General features: G+C 41.0%; 1 protein-coding gene across 1 annotated transcript in view; it reads right to left on the reverse strand.

The window, feature by feature from the left end:
- Positions 1-8,352, reverse strand: part of PIK3R5 (phosphoinositide-3-kinase regulatory subunit 5) — a 68,796-nt gene extending 60,444 nt beyond the window's left edge. Inside the window, exons 1-2 of the mRNA XM_063456026.1 lie at positions 8,286-8,352; positions 7,583-7,647 (exon numbers count right to left, since the gene is read on the reverse strand). The gene's annotated coding sequence lies outside the window, so the exon portion shown is untranslated. The remainder of the gene's footprint in view (positions 1-7,582; positions 7,648-8,285) is intronic.
- Between the last annotated feature and the right edge of the window lie 5,595 nt (positions 8,353-13,947).

Raw genomic sequence — 13,947 nt, forward strand, 5'->3', positions numbered from 1 at the left:
CCGGGTCCGCTGGCACTGACCCCGCCCCCTTGGTGACATCAAAATTGCCGCTTTTTAGCCAATCCAATGCTTTACCATGGTGAAAGCATTGGAATGGCTAAAGTAAAGTCATGATTTTATTAAGGACACGGAGGTGAGTATTAATCTCATTCTTTTATTCCTCAGCAGCAACTATAATATATTCATAGAAACAAATCAAACATGTAAACATGCAGCCTAAAGGGTTAACCCCATAACAATACATCCAATCACAATGCTCCTTACACCATCAACTCCCCCTGTGACCTTAAGCCACTCATCTTTCTTGCTGCGGCCTTCCTCAGTGAAGCACTTTTATTTTTTCTCTGTATGATGCCAGTAATTTGGTGTCATTTCAACATACTTATTGTCTAATTTAAGTGTGTGTTTCTCATATATACTACTACTACTATTTGTTTCCAAACTACTGCCCTGCTTTGTATTTCTGTTCGGCTGGCTCTTGGTATATTTCACCAGCCGTAGTGCCAACTCCTCACCCCCTTCTACTCTCCCTCACTCAGGTTGATTATCACCTGGTGTGCTGGGGCGGCAAGCAGCCCTCTGTCGGAGGGCCTTACCACCCTGTGTTTCTCCTTTCCTCCCCCAGAGTTTCTCTCTGGGTTTTTTTACCGTTTTTTTACCGTTTTGCCTAGGGCTTCATTAAATACAGTTTTTACTCCATTTGAGGAATTAGGGTAGGTAGGTGCCCCAAAACTTGCTGTTTAATGTGTCAGTTGCGGGAGCTTAGCCGACATGTGTCTTCTCTCCTCATCGTTGAAGCCACGCCCATTTCTGGACATTTTATGTTATTTTAACTTTTTTGGCGCAGCCCATACTGACTCTTGCTTATAAAGCCCACCTGAATGTTGACAAACTATATTTCCTATGACACCGAGCCAGCTTTCACGTTGTTCATATTATAAAGCACTGGGCCAAACATTTTTCAGGTACTTATAATGCCCCTTTCGTTATTTGCTACTGAAGTCAAATTACTGAAGGGGCCTTAAGTAATTTAGCTTATGAACTGCTGTGAAAGGAGAAACGATGTTCTTGAGTGAGCAAATCTCCCCCTTTAATCAGGGCATCATACAAGGCAAGTTGGATTTTAAGATGGCACTGCAGTATACATTTTTCATTCATGTCTTGTGTGACTGCTGCAATTGGCAACTAAGATCGGGATGTCTGTCGATACCATTTAAAACCCACCCTGCTTATATGACAAGGTGGTCTGTTAAACTGTAAGATTACAAGGGGTTGGTTCAAAAATACAACCATAACGTGTTTCATCTCTAAATTAGTGAGTCAGAAGATGTAAGCCAAATTAGTCGAGTTGGAAGAAGAATCTCCAACTAAGCTGAATTGTAGATTTGCAATAGGAATACCGTGGTAAACTTTGCAATTTACATCTCACTGTAACTGTCTGTTAAGGTGATAGAACCCTCAGACGAAAAAACTGCAATGGAATAACATCTGGGGTTTACCAGCAGCCCAGTCTCGGTATCTTTGATGCATCTCTTTCACTTGTAAAATTCCTCTTCCCGTGACACACAAACATTTGTGGCTGGGAAGCTGCAGGTTTTTCTGGGTTTTTACACCTTAACCACTGCACCCAACTTCCTCCCTCACTCGGGGGCTGTTACCAGAGGCACCCTTCTACTGCGGCATGCTATCCCTTGCTGGTACTGCTTTTTCATTGCCCACTGTGTCCTCTGCGTTTTTATGGATCATGAATGTGTCACCAATCCCCCTGGTAGTGAAAGTGTTAATCAATGTCAGGCCTGCGGTCAGAGTAACACTCATAGATAGAACAATGTTGAGGGTTAATCCATTGAGGGCCAGACAGGCAAGCAATTCATTTGTCATTTCACAGTTCTCCGAAACGAATCAGTTTATTCACTGAAGTGTGAACTGTGCCAAACAAACAATTTATATAAAATATTAGCAAATTGTCCGACTACGTTTGTCTGTTTTTTTTTTTTTAATTTATTTATCTCTACATTTTTTACGTCTGTTGTCAGTTGACTATGTTTCACTATTAATAAATATATCATGTTTCACATTCTTGGCACTCGTTCTGCTCACACCTCAACTGGATACCTAGTTAATCTCATGCCAAACATTGCAGGATGTCACACTTGTTATTGCGAGAGGAAATTGAAGCTTGTGCATGTACCCCAGTGGTTTTAGGCATTTATCATTTGTATTTATTTTATTTACCAGGAAATTTGCAAATGTTGCAAATCATAGATGAGTTGGTTAATGTTTCCAGCTGAACCACTTTAGTGTAAAATGTGTAATTCTAGGTTTAGTAAACTGAACTCTGCAGCTCCTCAGTTGATTGTGTGCTGAACCCTGCAGCTCCCCCGAAGGGTGCACACTGAACCCTGCAGCTCCCCCGAAGGGTGCACGCTGAACCCTGCAGCTCCCCCGAAGGGTGCACGCTGAACCCTGCAGCTCCCCCGAAGGGTGCACGCTGAACCCTGCAGCTCCCCCGAAGGGTGCACGCTGAACCCTGCAGCTCTCCCGAAGGGTGCACGCTAAACCCTTTAAGCACCCTGAAGAGTGGGAACCCTGCAGCTCCCTGTAAGCTAAAAGCTGCAGTTCCCCGTAGGCTGCACCCTGGATGCTACAATTCCCCGTAGGCTGGATGCTGCAGTTCCCCATAGGCTGCACGCCTAATGCCGCAGTTCCCCGTAGGCTAAATGCTGCAGCTCCCAATTGGGTTTCCGCTGAGCATCTTTACATTGGGCAGAACCCTGCAGCCCTCCGTTTGTCGAACCCTGTAGGCCCTCCATTTGTCGTACCCTGCTGGCTTGTTATTAATACCCCGTTGCACACATGAGTGAAGTGAGTCTGAAAGTTAGATTTGTTTTATATTGGAAGCCTTGCAACAATTACAATTCTCAGTTTCACTAAGTGGGTTCCAGTGCATCTACTAGAATTAGATAATGCCCTGAAAAAGTTCTCCTTCTGCTTTTTATTTATTTATTTTTTTTAGCCCAATAATTCACCTATTTCTTGTGCCAGCTAATTTGCAACATATATCTTAATCTAACTATATCTTGATTACAGGTCACGTAGCCACTGTGAACTGTTGGCCTCTTGGAATGCATTGTGGGATTGCTTACGGTGCATTCTGGGTAAACACGGCAGCATTCCTTTCAGCAGTATTTTGGTTTTAAAAGCAGAATATCTTTTAATACCTTTTCGCCATATCGGAAAGTACAACAAACTTCTTCAACGATGAGGAAAAAGGAACCCGAGTAAACAGAGGCATGTTTAGAAGGACAATAGAAACTGTTGATGGAGGAATAGATAAGAGAATAAAGATCTTGAAAAAGATTAAAGAGAACACTTAGGACTGGTGGGCAATAAAAGGGGATTCCATTGACCTGAATCAGTTCATGGCTTTTATCTATGACAATTCTCTTTGGAAGAATTGGAATATTTGAGCCAGTGATCCATTTATCACAAGTAAAGTGATCTGGTCTTGAATGTCACGTAATTAAATATTTCCTACTTTAGAAGGTCTTCTTAGTCGGAAATAAAATAGACATTCGTTCCATTCCTAAAGGACCACTAAACTAACCCAGACCACTTCACGTCAATCATTGATTTCAGTGATTTCCTATGAGATGCATTTTATTAAACGCGGACGGCACAAACACACCTTGTCCACCATGGCTCCTCGCTGAGGAACATTGGATTGGACATTCATCGTGGAAGCAACGCTTTCACAATGATGTCGTAGGAGGCGGAGCAGGCAGCGGTGCCACCAAAGCAGTCTTGGTGCTGGAAAAAAATAAGTAAAAATTAGAATTATTTTTTTTAGCCAGCTGAAAAGGGATGGGCTGATTGCTAATATTTACTAGGGCACTATAGCGTTAGCGATACAGGTTTATATTCCTAAGGATATAGTATTCCTTTAATATTCAGCTTGAGGTTAGAGGGACAGCAGTTGATATTTGACTGATGTTTCGGGGGCTTGTTAAGTGAATTGTTGATATAAGGGAAACTTGTAAAATGACTTGTAAAATCAATATTAGCGGGTCTAGCTGGTGGAATGGATGAATGGAGAAAAAGGCTAAAGTTGAGAAACTTGTACAACTTACGGTAACTGCAAAGTTAATTTTGGTGGTAGTGGTTGATGTTAGGGAGACTTGTTGAATGAATGCTTGCTGGTTTGGTTTTGAATTTTGGTTTTAAATTTGATGTAAGACGACGTGTAAGTGGTTGGTGTGAGGTTCTTGCAGTTGATGTTAGGATTAATTTTCATTTTCAGCACGTCTTTGTGACATTGAGTTAAAAAAAAATGACCGTTACAGGTAAATTTTGCCAATTGTTTCGGCAAAAAAACTGAATTGGAAAGAGTTAGTGCAAGGCTCGCTGTTGAGATTCTAACAATAAGCGAGTTATAATTCAGCTGTTATTTACAGATTCATGATTATGTTATTTACTAAATCCACCATCATTATGACTTATGACGGGGCTTAGAAATCATCTCATCGTGGTCAACAATGTTACTTAATACCAAAACATGGATCACCACATTGACTAAGCATACTTGGCGTTGTTGTTACTTTCGCTCTAACCCTGTTTTTTGGTACTATTCATAATTCTGCCATAATTAAGAGTTAAAGGGTTATTCCAAGATACCAGGAGTACCATGGCCCAGTTCTCCTGTAATGGGGGAAACCGTTTTACAACAGTTCAAATCATTGAAGTGGTTATGGTGTTTGGAGTATTCCTTTAAGGTTAACCTTTATCCAACCATAACTTTAAATGCTTAAAGGGAAACTCCAGTGCCAGGAAAACAATCCGTTTTCCTGGCACTGCAGGTCCCCTCTCCCTCCCACCCCCCAATCCCCGGTTGCTGAAGAGGTGAAAACCCCTTCAGTAACTTACCAGAGGCAGCCACATGTCCCACGTTGCTGCTTCTTCCGCCGCCGCTGCTCCTCCTCTGTATTACGTCGGCCGGTGGGCGAGTCTGATCCCGCCCACTGGCCGGGGAGACCTAATGCGCATGCGCGGCAATGCTGCGCATGCACATTAGAGCTCCCCATTTGAAAGCATTAAAAATGCTTTTCAATGCTTTCCTATGGGGAAATGAGCGACACTGGAGGTCCTCACACAACGTGAAGACATCCAGCGACGCTCTAGCACAGAAAACCTGTGCTATAGACCAGGAAGTGCCCTCTAGTGGCTGTCTAGTAGACAGCCACTATAGGTGGAGTTAACCCTGCAAGGTAATTATTGCAGTTTATAAAAAACTGCAATAATTACACTTGCAGGGTTAAGAGTAGTGGGAGTTGGCACCCAGACCACTCCAATGGGCAGCAGTGGTCTGGGTGCCTGGAGTGTCCCTTTAAGCATGTTTTACCATAAATTCTCAAATATGGTTTCTTAAAGGATCACTAGAGTGTTAGAAATGCAAAACTCTTCAGCCCCCACTCCTCCTCCAGTAATGTCATGCCAATTTGGAAACCTCTATAGGTTTTGAAGACGATTGACGTTTTTTTTTTTTTTGCAAAGCGTGAGGACATCCAGCGTCATTTCAGAGTTAAACTTCCTGGAAAGTGTCTCTAGAGGTTGTCTTAACACCGTAATGTAAACCATTGCAGTTGTTTTACATTGCAGGTTTAATGAGACTGGGACACTGCACCCAGATCATTTTAATGAGATGAAATGGTCTGGGTGCCTATAGTCTCCTAATAACCATAAACCTCTAGATTTGGCGTTATCACTGATTTATACCTTACCTGGTTTTGCCGCATTCTTGACCTAACCTTAAAATCTGGCTTAGCATCAGGAATAGATTATTAGTATTATTATCAATAATAATAGTAACGCAAAATGTAACCACTTAGGGACCAAAAAGTGAATTATAACATCTATCAAACCAACCTTGAAAGAATCAAAATGTAATATCCTTTGATATTTAAGTGTGCGTCCTATTGATTTATTTTTAAATTATGTTTTATTTCACCATTGTGTTTCCTTGACGTCTCTCCCTCTTTCTTACTTAAATGTTATTCATCTCTTTATTTTTTTTTTTTTAATACTAATCTACTATAAAGTATTTTTGCAAAATGCAATGTCCCAGTCATTTAAAGGCAGTATGTCTCTTGACAAGTTAAAGGGACACTATAGTCACCCAGACCACTTCAGCTCAATGAAGTGGTCTGGGTGCCAGGTCCCCCAGGTTTTTACCTTTCAGATGTAAACATAGCAGTTTCAGAGAAACTGCTATGTTTACATTGCAGGGTTAATCCTGCCTCTAGTGGCTGTCTTCCTGACAGCCGCTAGAGGCGCTTCTGTGACGCTGGATGCGGAAATCGCATCCATCGTACAGAGCGTCCAGAGGAAAGAATTGAGAAGTGCTTTCCTATGGACTGTTTGAATGTGCGCGTGGCTCTTGCCGTGCATGCGCATTCCGCTCCACTCGGGAGCTGAGGTCGGCGGGGGAGGAGAGGTCACCAGCGCCGAGGGAGCCCGGCGCTGGATTAAAGTAAGTAACTGAAGGGGTTTTAACCCCTTCAGCGCCTAGGGGGCGGGACCCTGAGGGTGGGGGGGACCTAGGGGCTATATAGTGTCAGGAAGACGAGTTTGTTTTCCTGACACTATAGTGATCCTTTAATACCAAGTAAACCGGACCCTCCTCCCTGGCATAGGCTGTTTAGGAATCAGACAGTGCTGATAGGATACCTTATCATTGGTTCTTAAGTGGTTCAACACATTGTATCAATGATACACACTAGAAATATGTCCATTAAACACAATTTTACTTATATGACGGTACCTGAGTTGGATGCCAGAAAACCTACCCTATTTCCAATAAATGTAGCTGTTATAGATATCCAAATGTCAGATATAGGGGAAGTCACCAACTAGTCACTTTATGTAAATTAAATGGTTCCTCTATACTTTTATTAGACCCACCCCCATTGCTTTAAAAATTTTATTACAGTAATTAAAAAAAAATAAAATAAAAAAGGACTCGTTTGCAGAAAATGCATATTCTCCGTGGCCAAAAGTGACAAGCCATTCCGCCCATCCTGGCTCTCTCACAAGCTTTTTGTAGTTTTGATTTATTCATAAAAATTCTGACACAAACTGCACGCCTTGGGTAATAGACCAGGGGTGCCCAAAAGGTACATCTCCAGATGTTGTAGAACTACAACTACCACGATGCTTTGCATGCCGTTAGAATGACAAAGCATCGTGGAAGCTGCTGTTTTGAAACCTCTGGGGAGCCACCTTGCAACTTCTGTCCTAAAACATTTTTCACTCATAAAATATTCTAATGGGAAAGACATACGTTTGGTAGAAGCCACGTAATAATGTATTAACATTGGTAGAAGATAAACTAATAAACACCAGTTATACGTTGTCTATTTCAGATGTGACCTGCTTGTGCACATACCATGTGAATGCATTGAACTGCTTTTTAATCAAAGAATTCAGACAACATCCCTTCGTTTATATATAGAACAGATTTGTAAGTCTACAGCTTTAAATTCTGTTTCACATAATATGCCGTTCCAAAGAAACCGTTATCACTCACCCTCTATGGACCGTTGTGTGGCTCAGGACCAGTACTTGCCATTTTTATCTGATAAGATTGATAACCTGAGAAAGCAAAGCAAACAACTTAGAGATGCTGCACGCTCTATACTTATAAGAAAACTGCCACCTCTACTAGGAAAACATTCTGTGCCTCTACAACCATTTTCAGAGGACGATGACCTGTACATTACATTTTACATCCGTTTCTCTTTTTGCAGCATGCATCCCTTTTATACCTATAAGTATAATTTGTATTCTTTTTATTATCATGACAGATCAGAGCCTTTTAACTTCTGTACTCCGATTCCGCTATCACCCGGTTTACCGAAAGGACTTTATTCACTAAACAGTGAATTGTGGTTAAGTGAAAAACAATTTGAACTTAAAAAACATATTGTTATTCTCCCCCCCCCCCCCCCCAATCTCTATAATTATGTCCCTAATTTTCATTCATACGCGGAGTTAAAAATGATCCTGTGTAGATGTTAACACATTAACTGACGAGCCTCCTGCAGTGTTCATATATACAAAGCTCACATACATCAGACGATCAGCTGAGATATGAACGCTCTCACTGTAACAGCAAACCTATACGGCGATCACATTTTGTAAACTTAACTTTACAAAAAGATTAAGATCTTGCAGACAAATGCTTGCAAGGGAGATGCAGGTGGGTTTAGAGATTGGGATTTCACACTTACCTTTGCTTGGCTACTGTTGCACAGTGCAGAATCCTTACAATATCCTTGTCCTGCCGTAACCCATGCCACAGACTGTATGGTAAATTAGTACTTGTGCAAGTGACAGTCAGTGACTTGCTGGGGACTTAGAGGAGGAGTAATCAGAATGTCACACGCCTTGTACCCTCCCTGAAAGGAAAGGAGGGGGGGTGGTTTACTAAACACTAGATCATTTCAATGTGCTTAAAGCAGGGACATAAAGTAGACCCCCGGCAGTTGTAAAACTACAAATCCCTTGATGCTTTGCCAACCCCAAGACTGGCAAAGCATCATGAGAGTTGTAGTTTTTCAACATTTGGCAGTTGTACCTTTACCACCATGAAACTTCTTGCCATGAATTTGAGAGATTTTTTTTTATTCAGCTGCTAAGTACACTCCTGAATTTGCTGAACAAATGTATGATATAATTATGAATTGCATAAGAAATATAGTGCAAAGAAAAATATATTAACCAACTAAGAAGATAATTGCGAATTGTGAGTGCAAAATAACTTGCAATTCTCAGCTTGTTCTCTGCAAGGTAGCCGACGATTGTGATAAGAAAATAATACTTCGGTGGATTGCTAGCTGCAATCTTACAGTCTAGTGCCGTTATTTGGACGCACTGACCATAGGAGCTTGCAATTTCATACCTCGGAGATCATTCCAGTGTGTGTCCAGTCTAGATGTTTAGCTAGTATCAGCTTTATAGACCTTTCCTTGAGAAAAAAAAGTGTGCTTGTTTTTATCATCCTATGTTGAAGGAAAGATCCATTAGAATGTTGCCTGTGTTCTTTAATGGAATTTGCATACCCTAGGTTTAAATGCTCACTGTGGTTTTAAAAGGAATGATTGTGGTAGTTCTGCAAGCAGTCCCCATTTATGATTCTCTGTACCATAGAGCTTACAGTTCATGCGGCGCTGGTAGATGTGTGTAATAGATATGTGCAATTACTATTACACTCTTGCACATTGATGCTTTTGTCGATGTGTTGCTTACATCTTACATCTGTTTAATGACAGCCCTCATCTAAGGGGTGGGACACTTACAGGACACTCCTTCATCCCACAGGTTTCCGAAACAGAAACAGGAACCTGTGCACATATTTCATCAAACAGCAGTATTTACTGTAAGACTGCTATGTGTGTCATCACATTCAACAAACCAACACGGAAGAAGCAAAGTTTGATGTGTCCATAATAATCTTCCACTTCATCTTTCAGATCCATCTGTAAATTCACTGATCTGTGTGATCCTACGACTTCTCTTTATTCTCTAGTTAGTCCGTAACAGCATGGTACTCCACTTTCCCAACCCCATCTCAGCCACCGGGGTGTCAGTTTGTCCATCTTCCCTGTCTGTTGTTATTACCCTAACTTGACACGTTTGTGGCTGTTAAATATGCCAGCCCGCAGGTTGACACCATAATTGACTTCAGATAAATTTGGTGCAAGGAACTACCCTGTTCTTGTTTCTCTGCATTTATTTTTTTTTAAAAAGGGAAACTATAGTGCCAGGAAAACAAAGTTGTTTCTCCCCCCTCCCCCACGTTGTGCAGAAGGAGTTAAAAACCCCTTCTGTCACTTACCTTGTTCTAGCGCCTATGTTCCTCCGAACCGGTTCAAGGTGCGCCTCCGCTCCTTTCCTGCAGGCTGACCTAATGCGCATGCGCGCCAATGGCCGCTATCACATTAGTATTTCCCCAATAGGAAAGCATGTTTAATGCTTTACTGTGGGGGTTTGGGTGACGTTGGATGCCCTAACGACCTGGAAGTCCCTCTAGTGGAGTTAACCCTCAAAGGTAATTATTGCAGTTTATTAACCCTTTGCAGGGTTAAGGGTCCTGGTACACTGCACCCAGACCATGCAATGAGCCGAAGTGGTCAGGGTGCCTATAGTGTCCCTTCAAATAATTGTCATTTGCTAAATTAATTCCTCTATAAACCCACATCCCAGCTGCATGCAGAACTGCAACCCTAAATAAACATGTATGTTCCTCAACATGCGCAACACATTCCTCTGCCTGGTACATCCGGGGAATCCTTTAGATATTGGGTATCAGGATTGTGTATTTCCCTTTGAGACATGCAGAGGGAGAAAAAAAAAACTTTCAAATAAAAATATTTAGCTTTATTTCTTTTGAAATCCAAAAATCCAGTTTTAAATGTATAAATAGATGGTATCAAACACCAGTCATATTGCACCCACTTTTCCCACACTTCTGTAACCATTCATTCCATTGGAGTTATTATAGTGTCTGGCGTCTCTTGGCGCTGTCCTTTCATTCATCATTAATCCGTTTTTAATGTTTTCACGTCAAACCAGAGTTTTCAGCAGTCCATCCCCTCAATGCTGCTTGGAGTATTACAGAAGCATCACAGCCACCATTGCTGGTATGAATGTGTATATCTAGAAGGAAGGAAGTGTGTTGTCTTAGCCTTACGTGTTGGCCAGGCTGAGGCTGGCCAGGTACCCCTATTTAATGCTAAACTGCTAGAAAATGGCTTAACGTTAAACGAGGGACAGTGCCAGACGACTCCAAGCACTATAACCAGTTCAATGAAATAAAATTGTTATAGTGCCTACAGTGTCCCTTTAGGCAATGTGATCAGATCGATTCCTTTACCATTTTACATTTTAAAATAAAAAAATAACATTTAACTTTACTGTAATCCAGCAGTGATTCTGACTTCTCACATGAAATGCGTCAATATGTTCTTAGTTAAATACCCCAGCGGATCTAGTTTCTATAAATATAAACTTTTTGTTGTGTGGTTTTGGATTATGTGGTTTTTGCTGCTATTAAAGTTGTCTCAGCAGACAAGTATTGCTAAGATTTTTCTTTAAAACCAAAATTAAGTGTTCTTGCATAGCAAGACCACTTAATGTTATCTCACATATATATTAAGTGTTCTTGCATAGCAAGACCACTTAATGTTATCTCACATATACATTATTATTATTATTAGTTTTTTTTTTAATTCTTTATTTTTGCACACGATAGTCATAGCAAGAGCAATACAACTGTGCGGCTTGCGCAGAAGCCAAAATTCAAAAGAACTATCTCGTAAACACAATATTTGACATCAGCCCATATGACAAGCATCTTTATAAATTCTGTACCACTTGCCTACCATAGAGGATTTTGTATTTTACAATCAGGCTATGCATCCTAAAAAGGAGCCCCAACCATATCCATGTCAGATTTCACTTTAGGCTCCCTCAATTCTCCGTCAGTATGATCATGCCTGAGTGAGGAGAAGAAGAAAAAAAAAACGGAGACATTTAATATAGAAAAAGGTAAAGAAGAACAATACCCTTGGAAACCAGGGGTTGAGCAACAAGGTGTGAAATATTATTATTATTAAGTGTTCTTGCATAGCAAGACCACTTACTGTTATCTCACATATATATTATTATTCTTATTATAGCCAAATTTACCACCCTAACTCCTCCCACAGTTTTTACACTACATAGACAAAAATATACCAAAACGTGCGGATTGTTCCCGATTGGTGTGCTATTACTTTGTGGAACGTTTCGCCGAATGGTTCTCGAAATATCGTCGTTCTTGTGGCGAAATTGGTCCCATAGGAATGAATGGCAGAATGTTCAAAACTAGAGTGGTAGCTGTGAAAAACTGAAAAATCAGGACATGATTTCTAAACTGCCACCACTCCCTCATTTTCAAGACCACCTACACAAATCTTATATCAAAATGTTCAGCTATCCCTGCTGCCACTAAAAATGTTTACGGCTAAGCCATAGTCCTGACCATTTGTTTGCAACTCACGCCATCCATTGACATTCATTGAAACTTTACTCTAGCCAGCTCAATCTTGAAGGGTAATTTCTAAACTGCGACTGTGCCTTCATTTGTAATACTTCAGAGACATACTATGCATCAAAATGTAGGTCTGGGTCTTGTGATTCTCACAATGTAAAGCTCTTCGCTGTAGGATGTATAGTTTTTAAAATACAACCGTTTGAAGATGGCAACCGCCAAAATACTCTGACCTGTGCCAGGCTGGAGCAGCAAGTGATGTCATAGACAGGGCCTTTTGCACCTGCTAATGTTTTTATAAATGTATGTTTTAATGTAACTGTAAAGCACTTTGGGCAACAACGTTGCAATTAAATGTGCTATATAAATAAATAATAACAGTTACTCCGCCCACTCCAGTTGTAGACTACTGGGGGAGGCAAGAACACTTTACACAATTTCCCCAGAAATTGTAGCTGTTCTAGTTTGTTATATAACTTCCAAAAAAGTTATCGAAATCCTATATCCCTGTGAGGCATTTTAACAGTTAGTAGTAATAAGTGAATCTGTTTTAAGTGTTGTTTTTCATGGATTTATTTTTGTCTTTTCTGTTTCTCTCTTATTAGATTAGTTGTGCAAATATTATTATAAACATAACTATCAAAATATTTTGTTGGAGTATACGCAGATGGATAGTGGGTGCCAGCGATACATAACCACCCCAAATAACCCCTTAAGGACCAATTTTATTTGAGCTGCAGTTATACTGCTTAGTGATGATCTATATACCAAAACCACTGTATTAAAGGGACACTGTAGGCACCCTGACCACTTCGGCTAATTGAAGTGGTCTGGGTGCTATGACCCTTTTGCACTTAGCGCTGCAATGTAAAACAGCTCTAAGTCTGCGCTCTGTGGCTGTCCAACAGACAGCCACTAGAGGGCTTCCGGAATCCAAACAGACTTTTGTTATGTTACCAGATTTTCCCCATAGGAAAGCCTTGAACCCCTTCAGCCCCGCGGGAAGGGGGCCCTAGAGGGAGGGGGGGGGGGCACTCCAGGAGCCTATAGTGCCAGGGAAAGGGGGTTGTTTTCCAGGCAATAAAGGATCCCTTTATGCTAAAGATGTTTTGGTGCCTATAGTGTCCATTTAAAGAATACCAGCTAGTAAATTGGAATGCATGGCCAACAACAGCCTTATTATGCGTATTTGATGATTATATGTAAGGCTCCTAATATTGAAACCTTGTGGCTTTTGTATTGTGAGGTATCTGGTCCAATTTAGGCCTCAACATAACATAAGATAATTCAGGCATCAATTTAAGAGTTTTGGTTAGGCTTTCCAAATGATTTCATATTTTTGGATAAACTTTTAAAATAATTAACTATTATGAAAAATGTTTTAATTTTGATTCTTTTTTTCGGTAATAGTTTATTTATTTTTTATTTTGACATCAGGTTTACGTACCTTAACATAATAGGACTTGGAGGTACACAATTTTGGTGAGTATGTTCGGTCTTACAGGACATTGTATTGGGTTAGGTAACAGGATGAAACCGGACTCGCAGGTCCTTCCTTAGTCATAGGTATTACCGTATTTATCGGCGTATAACACGCACTTTTTCTCTCTGAAAATAGGGGGAAAATCGGGGGTGCGTGTTATACGCCGATATCCCATAATTACTTACCTGCCTTGAAGCGTGGGCTGGTGTTCAGCGCGCACCGCGGTACTGGAACTTCAATTTCAGGTTCCGGTTTCCGGTGGGACTGAAAGGAAGTGTGCACACTTCCTTTCAGTCCCGCCGGAAACCGGAACCTGAAATTGAAGTTCCTGTACCGCAGTGCGCGCGGTGAAGCCGGCCCACGCTTCAAGACAGGT

The sequence above is a fragment of the Pelobates fuscus genome, chromosome 5 (genome assembly GCF_036172605.1).
Source record: "Pelobates fuscus isolate aPelFus1 chromosome 5, aPelFus1.pri, whole genome shotgun sequence".
Lineage (NCBI taxonomy): Eukaryota > Metazoa > Chordata > Amphibia > Anura > Pelobatidae > Pelobates > Pelobates fuscus.